The sequence below is a fragment of the Schistocerca americana genome, chromosome 8, assembly GCF_021461395.2.
Source record: "Schistocerca americana isolate TAMUIC-IGC-003095 chromosome 8, iqSchAmer2.1, whole genome shotgun sequence".
In the NCBI taxonomy this organism is placed as follows: Eukaryota; Metazoa; Arthropoda; class Insecta; order Orthoptera; family Acrididae; genus Schistocerca; species Schistocerca americana.
In genome coordinates, this window is record NC_060126.1 from 472,300,029 (window position 1) to 472,318,796 (window position 18,768).

The 18,768-nt window shown below is 43.8% G+C and overlaps 1 protein-coding gene across 1 annotated transcript in view; it reads left to right on the top strand.

Moving 5' to 3' along the window:
* Nucleotides 1–5,426: 5,426 nt before the first annotated feature.
* Nucleotides 5,427–18,768, top strand: part of LOC124545146 (alpha-tocopherol transfer protein-like) — a 157,411-nt gene continuing 144,069 nt past the window's right edge. The window contains exon 1 of the mRNA XM_047123976.1: nt 5,427–5,537. The gene's annotated coding sequence lies outside the window, so the exon portion shown is untranslated. The remainder of the gene's footprint in view (nt 5,538–18,768) is intronic.

The window sequence follows — 18,768 nt, forward strand, 5'->3', positions numbered from 1 at the left end:
TTTGTTCGCTTGAGGCGCTGTTGACTAGGCGTCAGCGTCAGTTGATGCTAAGATGGCGACCGCTCAACAGAAAGCTTTTGTGTTATTGAGTACGGCAGAAGTGAATCGACGACAGTTGTTCAGCGTGCATTTCGAACGAAGTATGGTGTTAAACCTCCTGATAGGTGGTGTATTAAACGTTGGTATAAACAGTTTACAGAGAATGGGTGTTTGTGCAAAGGGAAAAGTTCTGGACGGCCGAGAACGAGTGATGAAATTGTAGCACGCATCCAGCAAGCATTTGTTCGCAGCCCAGGAAAATCGACTCGCAGAGCTAGCAGAGAGCTGCAAATTCCACAATCAACCACATTGGCACTTATCTGTCCGTAACTACCTGAACGTCAACTACCCGAGGCGATGGATCGGCCGCCAGGCAGCCCGTAACAGAGCACTTCATCACTGGCCTCCAAGAAGCCCTGATCTTACCCGCTGCGATTTTTTCTTATGGGGGTATGTTAAGGATATGGTGCTTCGGCCACCTCTCCCAGCCACCATTGATGATTTGAGACGAGAAATAACAGCAGCTATCCAAACTGTTACGTCTGATATGCTACAGAGAGTGTGGAACGAGTTGGAGTATCGGGTTGATATTGCTCGAGTGTCTGGAGGGGGCCATATTGAACATCTCTGAACTTGTTTTTGAGTGAAAAAAAAACCTTTTTAAATACTCTTTGTAATGATGTATAACAGAAGGTTGTATTATGTTTCTTTCATTAAATACACATTTTTAAAGTTGTGGTATTCTTTTTGAATCACCCTGTATATTGGTACAGTAATTGCACTGAAATATGTTTATGGATAAATGTCTTTTCCGTCAGGGGTGTTACATTTTATTATCAAACAGCTTATCGTTGCCATCTCGTCGCTGGATACCCTGTTACATCTACAGTTAAACTAGATGGAAGTAGCATAAAAAAGTTACAAGAGGCTTGGTCATATAACGGAACCAGAGATTGAATTTTAATCAACATTGTAAGGTGGCAGAATAAATGGTCAGATTGGCTCCTCACATGAGAACTTTATACATAGCAACGAGAAGGTGAATATGACACTTAACGTAATTCGGCGGTTATGAGAACATTTGGAAAAAGGGATAACAGTCAATCGACGGTAATTATATACAGTGCATGCCTTTGAGTGGAAGGTGGAACAGGCAACGCGAGTCGTTTTTAGTTTGAAAAGCCAGGCGGACAATGGCGCGCTGCAGGGGTTACGATGGAAACCACTTGAAGGGGTGGAAGGAGGAAGGTCAGCGACCCCAAGCAGGTGATTCAGGATGGAGGACCGTGTGTATCGGGACACCTGCACAAGGGACAGAGAATAAGCTTTAGAAAGCTGCGTTTCGGGATTCCAATCGGATATGAACAAAAAAAAAAAAACTAGTGACGCATTTCGATCAAGTGTCCAGCGAGTGCAGCACACAGAAAGGTCATGTACAAGGGTTGTTTTTTTAAATAAGGGCCGTTTTTATTTAAAAAAAAAGATACAAATACTTTTGTAAAAAAACTTTTATTGTCTGATTCTACACACTTTTACCTATTTTTCTACGTAGTTGCCTTATTTATTTAAGCACTTGTCATACCGTACAACTAAGTTTTTAATTCCCTCTTCAAAGAATCCGGCCGCCTGCTCCGACAGCCAAGAGTTCACGGCCGCTTTCACTTCATCGTCGTCATTGAAGCGCTGCCCGCCAAGATGGTGTTTCAGGTACCGGAAAAGGTGAAAATCGCTAGGAGCAAGGTCGGGGCTGTATGGTGCATGGTCCAAAACTTCCCAGCCAAAAGAATCAATCAAATCCCGAGTCTTTTGAGAGGTGTGAGGCCTAGCGTTATCGTGCAGGAGCAAAACTCCTTTTGTCAGCATGCCGCGCCTTTTTTTTTGAATTGCTCTGCGGAACTTCTTTAGAGTTGCACAGTAGGCATCTGAGTTGATTGTCGTTCCTCGTGGCATAAGTCCACTGGCAAAACACCGCGCCGGTCCCAGAACACAGTTGCCATAATCTTGCGCTTTGACAGTGTCTGTTTGGCTTTGACCTTGACGGGAGAGGTTGTGTGTCGCCATTCCATCGATTGTCGCTTGCTTTCGGGAGTGATATGGGATATCCATGTTTCATCTCCAGTGACAATTTGACTCAACATGTCATCCCCTTCTTCCTCGTAACGAATCAAAAAGTCCAATGAAGTGGCAAAAAAAAAAAAAAAAAATGGTTCAAATGGCTCTGAGCGCTATGGGACTTAACATCTTTGGTCATCAGTCCCCTAGAACTTAGAACTACTTAAACCTAACTAACCTAAGGACATCACACACATCCATGCCCGAGGCAGGATTCGAACCTGCGACCGTAGCGGTCGCGCGGCTCCGGACTGAGCGCCTAGAACCGCGAGACCACCGCGGCCGGCGAAGTGTCAAATCTCTTCCCTTTGTGGTCCTCTGTGAGGAGTCTGGGTACCCACCGAGAACACAGTTTCTTAACGTTTAGGTTTTCAGACACAATTTTGTACAAAACCGATCTTGAAACTTGTGGAAATTCCAAAGAAAGAGTGGAAATTGTGAATCTTCTGTCTTCACAAATCTTTGTTTCGACTGCAGCCACCAAATCATCAGTGATCACAGAGGGCCGGCCTGAGCGTTCTTCGTCATGGACGTTTTGACGGCCATTTTTAAACTCTCTAACCCATTGATGCACTTTACCTTCACTCATTGCATTCAAGCCATAAACTTCTGTTAACTGACGATGAATTTCTGCAGCTGATAGGCTTCTCGCGGTCAAAAAACGTATCACTGACCATATGTCACACGCGGCGGGCGATTCAATAATCGTAAACATTATAAAGGAGCACAGCGATGCGTACACGTCAGCTACAGAGCTACAACTTGCATCAGTGTGAACGGGAAGGATGCCGGCAAGTGGCGCGGTGGCTTGTTGCGGCGTCCGCGCGAACTACGGGACTATACGCGCGAACTGCCCTTACTTAAAAAAACAACCCTCGTACTTTAGACGTCTAGAACGGGCACAAAACGTCCGATTGTCGGAAACGCACTAGGAAGGAGAAAAATACTTAAGTTTCGACGCAGTTTGATAGAAGGGACATTGCGATTGGCAGAGAAAGTTTCCACAAAATAAGAGGAACGCTCCTATTGGTCGACAAAGGCCGTGACGTGAAGAACGAATGAACCCAAGCGGGGGAGGAAGTTCTGCCATGAGTAGGAAAAGAGAGAAATTTTCGAGGGCTCTTCTCTGAACTGGCGTCAAGTGCAGAACGGAGTGCTTAATGCTCTGCACGACGCAGAGCAAAAAAATTGTGTGGACACTGCTTTCACAGCGGCTGCAATCCAGCTAGAGATTAGCTGTAGCAACGCTTAGCTCCAACTGTGGAGAAACAAACCAGCCAAATTAGTTCATTGTTCTTGCGAGAACTGAAAAGACACTGTAATATGCACGCTGCTCCAACCATGGGCGTGTATATCGCCACATCCTAAGACTAGAGCTGAGTACATGTTTTCTTGCACAACGAGAAACATAGGGAAAGTTGCTGCTGGAAAGTTCAGCAAAGGCCTGATTAGTTTTGTAGGAATTTCAGTGGGAGAGAGCGGCCTTGCAGTCGGCAGCACGTCACAGCTTACGGTAAATAGCGCGTGCAGAGGCGTAAACTTTGTTGGTACACCAGCTTGCATCCACTGTAAACTCGAGCGGCCTTGGGTAATCTTGCGCTCAAATTAGTCACATAACTAACCATCCACCTCGATCAAACTCAGATCGCGTGCTTTCCGCATTCTACACACGAACGGAACGCTCACTGATACTTGATGCACCGTGCATTTGTCTGACTAGCAGTCATTCCTCGACAAGAGTCGCTGCTATGGCTTGGACAGGTTAGTATTTCTAGTAGATCGGTGGTCATAATGTTGTGGCTGCTCAATGTATATGTAATAAATTAAGGGGAAAAATTGTTGCCTAAAATCTGGAAAAGTTCTTGACCTATTTACTTCAAGTTTTAGCACGATACTCTAATGAACAATGAGGTGTACATGGACTATAATATTTTTTAAAAAAATATACAATACATAAATATACAAGTTTATATGAAGACGAAATGTTTTTACAAAAAATCTCGAAAATTCTTGACCGATTTATTTCAAATTTTTAGAAATTACTCTTACAAACGTTTCATTGGACATACGCTACATATTTTTCATATATGTTACAAATAAATATCATTATATAGTATGTAAGCTTGTCGATTTGTGAATAGAATACTGCTACGGAATCGGAATTTGTAATAACAATAAAAAAGAGTCTAGATCAGAGGGGTAGGATAAGAGGACAAGGACAGAAGAAGCGGGTTAGGAAATGGGGGGGGGGGGGGGGAGGAAGAAGATGTAGAGAGAGAGATGGGGGAGAAACAGGAGATGAATAGAGAGAGAGAGAGAGAGAGCGGAAAAGCAAAGTGGTACATATAACCAATTATCATGTAAATATAGCAATTGCGAATCATTGCTAGGTTGCTAGTTACTAATATGTAAGCATGTAGTGCACTTCATGCTAATTTGACGTTTGTCACTTGACTCGTAGTTTTATTGGCCAACAGTAAACCAACTGCATTGGGAGCCATTACAAGGAAAAGCTTTATGTGTAACAGAGGACCTGTCTTACAAAATTCGAAGAAATTGTAAAGTTTTGCTCCTACAGTTGGAAGTGATACATGGACGATAGACGGTTTAGACAAGAAGAGCACAGAGGCTTTTGAAATATGGTGTTGTAGAAGAATGTTGAAGTTCAGATGGATAGAGCACGAAACTAGTGAGGAGATACTGAGTACAATTGGGGAGAAAAGAAATTGTGACAAAACTTGACTAAAAGAAGGGATCGGCAAGCGATCAGCAGTTTAGTACTAGAGAAAAGTGTGGAGGGTGGGGTTAAAAATCGTAGAGGGAGACCAAGGAATGAATACAGTAAACAGATTCAGAGAGATAGTGGTTGCAGTAGTTATTCTGAGATGAAGGGACTCACACTGGATAGAGTAGCGTGGAGAGTCGCATCAAACCAGGGCAGTTGACTACCTTCACTTCAATGCCATTCGTGAGTAGAATAGGAAAGTAGAACAACATGTGTCCTTCCCCACACACAGTGCGGTGGTTTTCGATCTATACATTTAGATCTGAATGCTATCTTCTCTAGCCAAATGGTACTGTTTGCTCCACGAGACAAATGATACGAGAAAGTGGCTAATGCCACAGCGCTATGAATGCAGAAGGTAACGGGTATTCCGTCACAGACGCGTCTGGCGGCATGAGGATGGAAATACAGCCGCGGAGTTCTGACTCCAGCGGGCGGTGACGTAGCGATGACGCGGCGGGCTGTTGCGTCACAGGCGGCGATCGTCGCTTGTCGGGTGCGTAGCGCGCGGCTCGGTGAACCGGCTAACCTAATTCAGTGCAGCGTCAGAGCGGGCCGTGGCAGTACGTGTAATACATCGCGGAAATCTGCAATAGTCACGGTAAGTGCATTATGTCTTGGTCGTCAGCGCAGCAGCTCGCAAGGAGAAAGAAGTGATTAACAAACGGCTTCAGCAAGGAGGAAAACTGCCGCCTTTCTGTATCTGACGAAGAATAGTTTACCATGAATCCGACGTTAACGTCACTTTCGTGTTACTACTTCCCCGCGTGAGACACACTAGTTTAAATCTAGTAGCACTGTATGTGTAGGTGACAGGAGTATTGTTTAAAACGTTTCAGATGAGTTACTAGTGTCAGAGCATTCATTACTTGATACTACGAGTATTTATATAGTTAAAATGCGAAGAGGTGCTATATTCATACGTATAATTTCTTTAAGATTGTAGAACTCTTGGTGAATTTCAGGCTGTTTGATTTTTAGAACGAATCGTGTAAAGTGAAGCCACGAAGTCACAATATGGTGACAGTCCAAAAAAAGTGCATAGTTACAATGACGCTTACAGAAGTGATTCCTGATTCTGACTTAGGTCATATGGTGTACAATCACTGGGGAGGGGGGATGTTGTGATTGTACGGGGATTTACTGTTGATATGGCGGAAATCAATATCGTTGTTTTGGTCTGTGGACAATGCATTTATCATTTACGCAGATTCATTTATTATTTATGAAGGCATCCGTTGTTAACATGTAGCTGTTGAAATGTAAACAGTGCACCAGCTCAGTAAACAAACATCAGCTCAAGAAACTGTTTACGAGTGAAACACAAAATTTAACCTATTCTGTCGAATGGGCGTACAACTCTGCACAGAGATTCTTTACAGTAATATTACGATACAATACATCTAAACGTTTTCTGATCGAGAGTATGAAATTTTGGCCGGCCATTGTGGACGAGCGGTTCTAGGCGCTTCAGTCTGGAACCGCGCGATCGCTGCGGTCGCAAGTTCGAATCCTGCCTCGGGCATCGATGTGTGTGATGTCCTTAGGCTAGTTAGGTTTATGTAGTTCTAAGTTCTAGGGGACTGATGACCTCAGAAGTTAAGTCCCATAGTGCTCAGAGGCATTTGACCCATATGAAAATTTGTTTCTTGTGACGAAAGTTGTCTGTTTCGCTGAAATTAGTCCTGTTCTCGGAAGGAGCCCTTTGCACGAGCTGTATAAAACTTCGCTAATAACAGTGCGTTTGGGAGGTGAGGGGGGCGGGAGGAGTATGTCAGATTTTGTATGCTATTTTTATTTCTTTACTGTGACATAGATTACAATACCATAACACAGATTACAATTCTCGAACAGTTTTATTACGATGGCCGAAATAAGAGACAAGGCCTGTAAGAAATATTTAAGGAGTCACCAATAAACACTGTCAGGTTTTTTCTTTTTTCGTTATTCCACGAAAACAGTAACAAAAAATGGTTAGCTTACAATGAAATGACATAAATAAGGTGACAGATAATTGCAATCATAAATTACAGCATTCAAGTAATGAGGAATGATTTGCAGTCTTTAGCACCTTCGACTGGTGTTAGTTACAAAACCCTTGTTCTTCTAACACCCGAGAGACCAACGACAATGATTTACTCGTAGCCCGGATGTTTATTCTTGAATCGGGCCATTTTCCGCTGTTACTTCTCCAAAAGAAGAGCAGCGCGTTTCGTTACAGGTTCATTTAGTAAGCACGAAAGCGTCACGGAGATCCTCAGTATTGGTAGATGCTGCAAGGGCGGCGCCCTTGATGACGGTGTGGTTTACTGTTAAAGTTCCGAGAGCGTCCGTTCCTAAACATAAAGAAATAGTTTCCTCCTACTTACACCTCGCAAAACGAAGGTGAAGGTAAAGCTAGAGAGATTAGACCCCACACGTAAGCTTATCGGCAACCCTTCTTCCCTCGAACTATTCACGACTGGAACAGCATGCACGAAGTACCCTTTGACACTCACCTTCCAGCTTCCGGAATGTGTGTTTAGATGTAGAAAATAGGCCACTTCAGCCTAGTTATGTTTAATGCAGTAGACGTAATGACAAAATCCGTCTATTGTCATTAATAAGAGCTTTCATTTCGCAAATGAAATTTTGTAAGTTCAGATGTCAATGTAAACAGCATGTAAAAATTACCTCATTGTGATATTACATATCGCAGAAATCGTCTAGATTCGCGGATGCGTGTTGACATAACATGAAGCTCCTTACATTTCAGCTGGAACCATGGTGATGAAGCTGTGCTTCTGAAGGTACGTTGGCGAAGTATGAACATAGTAGATGTGATTTATCAAGTTTTACGTTCATTTCATTATCTCGGTTTGTCGAGAACGACCAGTACTGCTGCAAAAAAGCTTTATGGAACTATTCTTCCTTTTGAGTAACATGTATAAGACAGGCGAAATGCCCTCTTACTTGAAGAATGTAATACTGGTGTAGAAAACTTAAAAGACGTAAGCAGGCCGCGCGGGATTAGCCGAGCGGTCTGGGCGCTGCAGTCGTTGACTGTGCGGCTGGTCCCGGCGGAGGTTCAAGTCCTCCTTAGGGCATGGGTGTGTGTGTTTGTCCTTAGGCTAATTTAGGTTAAGTAGTGTGTAAGCTTAGGGATTGATGACCTTACGAGTTAAGTCCCATAAGATTTCAGACAAATTTTTTATTTTTATTTTTTTTATAACGAAAGCACCTTTCGCATGACGTGTCACTGCCAGTTAACTTATCTCGATGAATTTGGACCACACATAGGGAGAACTTATACAGCACAGTGCAGAAAGTGACCGAAAGAAGTAGGCAATGAGACGAACATATATGAAAAGATAGTCATTAAACTATATCGCCGTGAGTTATGATGGTTCCCTGGACATACCAAAAGATGGGATGTGGTTTTTAATAGGGTGTGTGAGATCACTAAGGACGACAATGCAGTCTCTGAGACGAGCTCCATTGCTGGCCACAAATTTAGGTTGACCGTGGATGCACCGCACTGAGAGATTTGGTCAGCATGGTAATTCAGCATGTCCCCAGGCCATAGCACTTTGACCACCAGAACGATCATGTTTGACAATGTTCCTGGGAGCATTACTTATGAGGTAAGTTCAGCTTTGTCGAAGATGATAGTTTTGGTGGTCCAGGCGTTAGTGTGTGGGGAGGCAGAAGTTGCATGGGCGTAGTGACCTTCAGGTCTTCGAAGAAGGTACACACAACGGTCAACTTTGTGACACTGTACTTCATCTCCCGTGGGTCTTTTCAGGGGTGCATTCGACCTTGACTTGATTTATATGGATGACAATGCGACTGTATCGAACAGGGCAGGTGGATCAATTAAGGGAACGAGAAGATATTCGGCGAATGAAGTGACGTGCCCGTTATCCTGACTTAAATCCCACCGAGTACGAGACGGACGCGTTAAGTAGACGTATTGTAGCACTTCCATATGCACCAATGATCATCCAGCAGTGGTCAATCGCGTTGCAAGCTATTTCCCAGTTCACCAGGTAGAATAGTTCCATAAAGCATCTTTGCAGCAGTACTGGCCGTTCTCGGCAATCCGGGATAATGAACGTAAAACTTAATAAATTCCATCTACTACGTTTATGCTTCGACAACGTACCTTCAGAAGCACAGCTTCATTACCATGGTTTCATTCGAAATGTAAGGAGCTTCATGTTATGTCAACATGCATCTCAGAATCTAACCGATTTCTGTGATATGTAACATCACACCGAAGTAATTTTAAATGCTGCTTACACTGTCATCTGAACATACAAAATTTCATTTGCAAAGTGAAAGCTCTTATTAATGACAGCAGACTGATTTTGTCAGTACGTCTACTGCATGAAACGCATAACTACGCTGAAGTGGCCCGTTTTCTACATCAAAATAATTATTCCGGAAGCCACGTTGCAGTGCATGAACGGCCGTGTGTGGTGATCACACAAATTATTAAGAACGATTTCTTAGTTATTATAATGTTCGGGGAACCATCATAAAATGCTGGAGACTACAGTTTATTGTTGTCTTTGAATAAAAGTGTCACTTCTCTTCATATCATTGCGTATTCGTTTGTTACCTTGTGTTCGATACTGTTGAAGTTGATACGTATGTTCTTTTTCATAGATGTATGAAACAGCTGACAGTAGAGCACCATGTGAAAGTTACTTTTATCCTTGAGCTCACAATGCAGTGTAATCCCAATTCCAAAGAAAGCAGGTGCTAACGGGTGTGAAAATTACCGAACTATCAATTTCATAAGATAACTGTAAATAGTGGCACGAATTATTTACAGAAGAATGGAAACTCGGGTAAGATAAGCTTGGATTCCTGGGAAACGTTGGAACGTAAGAGACGGTACGGACCCAACTACTTATCTTAGAAGGTATATTAAAGGAAGATCAACCTATGTTCATAAGATCTGTGGACTCAGAGCTTTTGACCGGAATACATTCTTTAATTCTGAATAAAAAGATGGCAGTTAAGAGAGTTGAAAGGTATGAAAAAAGCAGTGGTTGATAAGGGAGTGAGACATGCTTGTAGTCTATCTCCAGTGTCGTTCAGTTTGTGTGTTGAGCAAGCGCTAACGTAAATTAAGGAAAAATTTGTTACTTCACGCTGAAATGACTGGATGGATTAGGATGAATTTTGGAACGGAGATAGCTTATACCTCGAATTAACATACAGGATATCTTGTATACACGTATAAAAGGTGTAGGGGTCAAAAAGAACTGCAGCCCACGACTTGCGAATACCGATACTTGTTTCATCCGGTATTTGAGAATGGTGCATTCACTGCCTTGCAACAAACTTAACAAATAATTCCAAACTTGTACGACCCTTTTTCCTCGCTAACAACCTCCACAAAATAACAGGAAAAAAGCTATTCGTTTAATACATTTTCGTTGTTCACGCAGTAAAACTGCCCCATGAAGCATGACGTTTTATTACTTATTTACTACTAACTCTGTTCACACCACATTTCTAAGACATTAGGCACATAGACCTGCAAAATGCTATCATTGTACGGGACAATTCAGGGGGTGGGTCATAAATATTGAGCAGTGTGAAAATGAAACTCTAGTGCGAAGTTCGCTAGAGATACAGTTGAAATGTGTCAAAATACATGTGAAATGTATTCAACGTGTGCGTACGCTAGCAAAGCCATGGGCAAAAATCTCGTCTGAAACCAAGGAAACGATTAGAGCCAAATTTGGTACACATTTTAGTTAAGATCTGGAAAAAAATATACTGTGGTGTGTAAGCACCATGATCCTCCTTTTATGGTGGGAGTAATAACGTCGACAGGAGGAGGAGGAGGAGGAGGAGGAGGAGGAAGAAGAAGAAGAAGAAGAAGAAGAAGAAGAAGAAGAAGGGCTGTGTGTGTGTGTGTGTGTGTGTGTGTGTGTGTGAGAGAGAGAGGGGGGGGGGGGAGAGAGAGAGAGAGAGAGAGAGAGAGAGAGAGAGTGTGAGGGGGGGGGATAGGAGATCGACTAATAGAAGATTTGAATAAATACAAACTTGAACACTTTTTATAAATGTCTGTCTAATCGCGGGTAACATCATGGTGTGCAAATACTATACCATACAGGTTGGAAAAAGTCAGTGACACTGGTCAATTATTTGCTGCCGATGAATAACATTTTTAATGTACGTACACTGTTGAGCAAAACTTAGGATTATCAATGAAAGCACACACACAATACTGGTATAATATTTTACAATATTCATTATTTATTTTACAAACAAGTTTCCAGCTGCTACACCATTATCAAGTACAAAGATAACCTCTGTACTTGGTGATGGTGTGACAGCTGACAATAGATAAGAAATAATCTTCGTACCTGATGATGGCGTAACAGCCGAAAATCGGTTTGTGAAATAAATAATAAATATTGTAGAATATTACACCAGTGTTGTGGTGTTTTCATGCACAACGCATAAAATATTCTCCCAAGAACCGACGGAACAGTCAGTCAATGCAAAACTTAGGAATTAAAGTATTTTTGTCGTGATGTGTCTGCCAAGTAATGTCGTTCCATGAAACTTGGAGCTAACGTAGAAAGAACTGCAACAGTAAAGTGAAGAAGCTATCAAAGAAATATGCAATGAGACGATCAAAAATTACACTTTCATTCAAAGACAAGAACTGCTGAAGTCGCCGCGTCTTATGACGGTTTCTCGGCATCACAAAATGCTTACTGCCACTGGATCTCGGGGTACCGGGTTCGATTCCCGGCCGTGTCGGAGATTTTCTCCGCCCGGGGTCTGGGTGTTTGTGTTGTCCTGTCATCTCATCATTTGAGACGTGGCGATACTGGAAAGGGACAGATTGGGAACTAGCACCGCCGCTAATGACAACAATGTTGAGCGCCCCACAAACCACCACCACCACCACCACCACCACCACCACCACCAGCAGCAGCAGCATCGTCGTCGTCATCATCACAACCTCCACCATCACGAAAGGCGAGACACAGTTCTTAATAGAGCGTATGATACACACGGACAGCTGTTTATGCTTTTCAACGTGCTCCCATGTTGGTCACAAAATTGGTGAGGAGATCTTGAGCTACCGAGCGAGGTGGCGCAGTGGTTAGACACTGGACTCGCATTCGGAAGGACGACGGTTCAGTCCCGCGTCCGGCCATCCTGATTTAGGTTTTCCGTGATTTCCCTAAATCACTCCAGGCAAATGCCGGGATGGTTCCTCTAAAAGGGCACGGCCGACTTCCTTCCCCATCCTTCCCTATTCCGATGAGACCGATGACCACGCTGTCTGGTCTCCTTCCCCAAACCAACCAACCAATATCTTGAGCTGGAGCGTTACATTCCTCCTCCAGCGCAATTGTCAAGAGCTGGATGGTCATTGGTTCATGAAGAGCTGCAGTACGTCTCTGCAGCGCTTCTCACGCGTGCTCGATAGGATTTAAGTAGGGGGAACGGGCAGGCTAGTCCAGTCCATTCGCCGAATACCCTCTCGTTCCAAAAGATCTTCAACCAGTGTTGTTGGATGCGGTCACGCGCTATCAGCTACAGAAATTCAGGCGGGGCCGAACGCACCTCTCAGAAAAGGGGAAGGAATACAGTGTCAAAACAGAGTTGGCCAACGAGTGTACTATGTGACTGAGGTAAGTATGCCCATGCAATGTCATGCATCCCCACACTGTAACACGTGACTACCAAAATGATCATGCGCGACGATGTAACTAAATGTATGTGCATTAAGTGCTCCCTTCTCTCGCCATGTGATGGTAGGCCTACATCCAGTCACAAATCAGACTTAATCTGCTCTCATCCGAGGAAAGCACGCGACCCCACTCTTCATTGCTCCAGTCCCTATACTCCTGGCACCTTCTAAAACTGTGCCATCGATATGCGGATGTCAATCGAACACAAGTTACTGGTCGTTGGGCAAAGTGACCGCACCCATGCAGTCGGCAGTCGCCTTGACACTGTGGGGAGGTGGGGGGCGGGGGGGGGGGGTGAAAGAGATGAATACAGGGTGTTACAAAAAGGTACGGCCAAACTTTCAGGAAACATTCCTCACACACAAAGAAAGAAAATGTTATGTGGACATGAGTCCGGAAACGCTTACTTTCCATGTTAGAGCTCATTTTATTACTTGTCTTCAAATCACATTAATCATGGAATGGAAACACACAGCAACAGAACGTACCAGCGTGACTTCACTTTCTTACTGGAAATGTTCAAAATGTCCTCCGTTAGCAGGATACATGCATCCACCCTCCGTCGCATGGAATCCCTGATGCGCTGATGCAGCCCTGGAGAATGGCGTATTGTATCAAAGCCGTCCACAATACGAGCACGAAGAGTCTCTACGTTTGGTACCGGGGTTGCGTAGACAAGAGCTTTCAAATGCCCCCATAAATGAAAGTCAAGAGGGTTGAGGTCAGGAGAGCGTGGAGGCCATGGAATTGGTCCGCCTCTACCAATCCATCGGTCACCGAATCTGTTGTTGAGAAGCGTACGAACACTTCGACTGAAATGTGCACGATCTCCATCGTGCATGAACCACATGTTGTGTCGTACTTATAAGGGCACATGTTCTAGCAGCACAGGTTGAGTATCCCGTATGAAATCATTATAACGTGCTCCATTGAGCGTAGGTGGAAGAACATGGGACCCAATCAAGACATCACCAACAATGCCTGCCCAAACGTTCACAGAAAATCTGTGATGACGTGATTGCACAATTGCGTGCGGATTCTCGTCATCCCACACATGTTGATTGTGAAAATTTACAATTTTATCACGTTGGAATGAAGCCTCATCTGTAAAGAGAACACTTGCACTGAAATGAGGATTGACCACATTGTTGGATGAACCATTCGCAGAAGTGTACCCGTGGAGGCCAATCAGCTGCTGATAGTGCCTGCATACGCTGTACATAGTACGGAAAGAACTGGTTCTCCAGTAACACTCTCCATACAGTGACGTGGTCAACGTTGCCTTGTACAGGAGCAACTTCTCTGACGCTGACATTAGGGTTATCGTCAACTGCACGAAGAATTGCCCCGCTCATTGCAGGTGTTCTCGTCGTTCTAGGCCTTCGCCAGTCGCGAGTCATAGGCTGGAATGTTCCGTGCTCCCTAAGACGCCGATCAATAGCTTCGAACGTCTTCCTGTCGCGACACCTTCGTTCTGGAAATCTGTCTCGATACAAACGTACCGCGCCACGGCTATTGCCCCGTGCTAATCCATACGTCAAATGGGCATCTGCCAACTCCGCATTTATAAACATTGCACTGACTGCAAAACCACGTTCGTGATGAACACTAACCTGTTGATGCTACGTACTGATGTGCTTGATGCTAGTACTGTAGAGCAATGAGTCACATGACAACACAAGCACCGAAGTCAACATTACCTTTCTTCAATTGGGCCAACTGGCGGTGAATCGAGGAAGTACAGTACATACTGACGAAACTGAAATGAGCTAACATGGAAATTAAGCGTTTCCGGACACATGTCCACATAACATCTTTTCTTTATTTGTGTGAGAGGAATGTTTCCTGAAAGTTTGGCCGTACCTTATTGTAACACCCTGTATATATTACGCGCTCTGTGTTCATGTTAAATGTGATTGCGCCGTTGGACACGGGTCCTTCTTGCCTGTTGTACAATGTAGCGGTCATCTGCTACTGTATTTGACCGTGGTAGTCCACCTCCTCTCCTTCGGGCAGCAGTGGTTTTGGTTCGGAACGTCCCCCACGCACGTGAAATAATGCTGTGAGCAATACCAAACTCCTGGGCTACACTCGCCACACTTTTCCCCCCAATTTCCCGATGATTCTTTCCCGTCTGAAGTCCCCAAAATGCCTCTGGGCCATGTTGTTGTGAAGACCGCCACAGCGCACCGTACCTGCTTGCTGATTCATACGCACCGCATTTTCCCGATCTCTTAACTGCCTCGCGTTATGCGACCATCCCCATTTGGTGCTATGGTCACGCTGACTTCACGACGTGAGAGATTCGGATCTCTGTGCGCTCCAGGTAGACATTGGCAACATGCTCCCGAGCTTTCATTGGTTTCCACAGACTGCTTAGTGTGTTACATTAGTGTATCTGTTTCATGATTAAGTTTTCGAGAGCAGTGTATTATTGCTGTTTCCGTGGCAGTTATCAGTACGATATTCTGGCGATGATATCCAACCTGGACAACAGCATTGCACTTGCCACGTCGTCTGATTTGACTCAGCATACTGTAGAGCGTGCGGCTATTACTGTACACAGAGATAAGCGAGACTCGCTTGGAAACGGGAGTACTTGCGTACTCTTACACCAGAGATAGTGAGTGCTGTCAGTGAGACCCGAAGCACTGCCACGTTACGGCTCGTATTCCAGCTTATTTCAGAACATAATTTTGTAAGGAAGACTTCCAGGAAAGGACTGTCATTATACGTAGCACAGAATACAGCTTATTACAAACAAAGCAAAGATGATTATGAATAGTAGCAGAAAAGAGAATAACAACTTGATCCCAGAATAACAACTTGATCCCATAAAAGTTCTCGACAACGCAATGAACGAACAGGTGAACGATTTCTACTACTTCGAAAGCAAGATTAAGGAGAATGGCCAAAGCTAGGAAGATACAGGGAGTAGAGTGGCATAGGCAAACAAAGTTCTCTTCAGCAAAAAATGCTATCGATATTGAAATAAGGAAATAGGTCACTAACGTTGTAAATAGGCTGTTTAGGTTTTTATGTTGGTAACGCCACGTAGCGCTCTGTATGAAAATCACTGACTGTGCTGTGTTCAGTCTGTGGCTGGTTTGCATTGTTGGAATATTTGCTATTGTAGTGTTGGGCAGTTGAATGTGAACAGCACGTAGCGTTGCGCAGTTAGAGGTGAGCCGCCAGCAGTGGTTGATGTGGGGAGAGAGATGACAGAGTTTTGAGAGCGGACGATCTGGACGTGTGTCCGTCAGGAAAAGGAGATTTGTAAGACTGGATGTCATGAACTGATATATATATTATGACTTTTGAACGCTATTAAGGTAAATACATTGTTTGTTCTCCATCAAAATCTTTCATTTGCTAACTATGCCTATCAGTAGTTGGTGCCTTCAGTAGTTAGAATCTTTTATTTAGCTGGCAGTATTGGCGCTCGCTGTATTGCAGAGTTCGAGTAACGAAGATTTTTGTGAGGTCAGTGATTCACGTAAGGTATAGGTTATTGTTAGTCGGCCATTTTTTGTAGGGATTATTGAAAGTCAGATCGCGTTGCGCTAAAAATATTGTTTGTCAGTTTAGTGTTGATCAGAATAAGTAAAGAGAGTACTGTCTGAGTACGTTCAGTTTTGCTCTGCTGTTTGAAAATCAAATAACGTAAGAGGTTTACCAGCACAGTCATTCTTTATTTTTCTAAGGGGATATTTCAACGTTTGTCTGCTAAGCACACCATGGGATGAAAGTGAAACGTGTACTATCTGACATCAAGAGAGAACGAATAACTGGTAGAACCTGAAGTGCAGTACTGTCGAAGAGAGTGAAATACGAAATGGAGTGCTGAAAAGAACGGGTGAGGTAAGGAGTCTGTGGAAGATCGTTACCTGAAGAAGGGTCAGGTTGTGCAACATCCGCCACTGTATTCAGAAATAAATTTGACGCTTTACGAACCAGCAAAGCGGAAAACGTGTAGCGGCAGGCAAAGACTAGAATATGCTAGGGAGAGTATAGGAGAAGTTGGATGTGGTAGTAAATACAAAATTAGTACAATATGGAAAAATGCGAAAGATGGTGAAATCCTGACAAAAAAATTAAAAAAATTGGCTACGTTCACAACATTGTAGAAACAATGGAAATGATAATAAATTTAAACATGGATTATCGACGGACGCAAGTGTTTCCAATTGCTATGGCGTCAGAGAGCAATGTAATGCCATCGTTGGGGTTAAAGTCTCGTCACTGATTTTTTGCTTCCCCGGCAGGAGGCACTCATCAATGCTTTGGGTGAGTTGGGGAGGCAGAAGACTTTGTTTATAAGGGGAGGTGACGAAGTGAGCTGATGAAGGCATTGGACTCGCATTTGAAAGGAACAGGGTGCAGACCAGATCCCCATACCATATCTCCCTTTGTATTTTTGAATTGCTGTCGGGTGGACGCCTTCGAAAAAGATGTGTTAGTATTGCGCCTCCTTTGTAGAAAGGATATTAAAACTCTAAGCTACCTTCCACACACTCCGCAAGCCATCATATGGTACATGGCGGAGGGTAGCCACGGCACATTTCTATTCCTGTAACAGTCGCAAATGGAGCGACGGAAGAATGGTTGTCCATACACCTCTGTATGAGCCCTGATTTCACCCTGTCTTCGCTGCCCTTATACGAGAAGTATGTTGGTAGCAGTGCAATTATTCTGCAGTCAGCTCCAAAGGCCGCTTCTTAAAACTTTCTCAGTAGTGTTTCGCGAAAAGAACGTCCTCTTCCCTCCAGGAATTCTCATTTGAGTTCAAGAAGGACCTCATTAATACACACGAGTTATGTCTTCCATTACTCCGAACTGGCGGGGATCCTGAAGACTCCAGCGGCACTTAAGACGAACCGTTCTAGCTTTTTATACGCTGTCTCCTTTACAGTTAAGATACAAAGTCCCCCAGTGAACCGATTTCTACCATTTGCCTTCCCTACTACCGACCGTACGTGCTTGGTCCATACCCCATCGCATTGCAACGTCACGTCCAGATGTATAACGGACGTGACTGTGTCAAACAGGAAAATTACAGGATTTTTTTCTCCATTCATCTTCAGTAAATCACATCTACATACATTTAGAGCTATCTACCATCCTCCACATCAAACATAAGTTCTGAGTCATCCTGTATCCTTCCAGTCAATCAGACATCTTCGGTATACTACAGCTTCATCAGCAACTAATCGCAGATTTCTCCCCACTCTGTCAGATCATTTCTGCAAACAGAGCAAAACGGCCTTCCCTGTTGACGCCCTAGTCTCTGATGAACACTAGGCGTCGTGGACAGTGTATTGGGTTCGAGTACCTAAGAATTCTTAGAGCCACTGACATATCTAGAAACCAATTCGTTATGCACGTACCTTCGTTAAGTATGCAGGGTGGGACCGTGTCAAACGCTTTCTGGAAATCAACCAATATGGAATCTGCCGGATGCCCCTCATCCAGTAGTTTGCAGGATACAGTGTGAGAAAAAGACAAGCCGATTTTCACACGAGCTGTGCTTTTAAATCCGTACCGATCTGTGAACAGAAGGTGCTCTGTCTGAAAGAAATTTATTATACACGAATTTAGAATATGCTCATAGGACATTAATCTTTATCAGAATGTTCACGAAATCCATTATTAGTCTATTACAGAAATAAAAAATCCCAGAAGGCTTACTCATTTCGGGTCCGCTCCAGTACAATCCTGAGTCTACAGGACAACCAATTCTTGAAACAGATTCCCACTAACAAACATGGCGTTGCAGACGCATTTACGTTCACATATCCTTAAACGTTTTCGAAAGAAAAAAGTGATGAGAAAAATCTGGCGACCTGTGTTGGAGAAAGACCTGCAGAGTGTTCGAAAGAACACTGAAATTTATCAGTTGGTGAAGTGGCGCAGCATCGTACAGAAATTAAAAGATAAGATTGCAATGGGCTGGGCATGCGGCTATAATGGAAATAAACAGAATTGCTAAGAAGGTGTTTGAGGGCACTCTCCAAGCAACAAGACCACTGGGCCAACCTCGGACACGGCGGAAAGATGACACAGAGGAGAACGTAGCAGTGTTAGGAATTGCTGTAGGGTGGAGAGAGACAGCGAGAG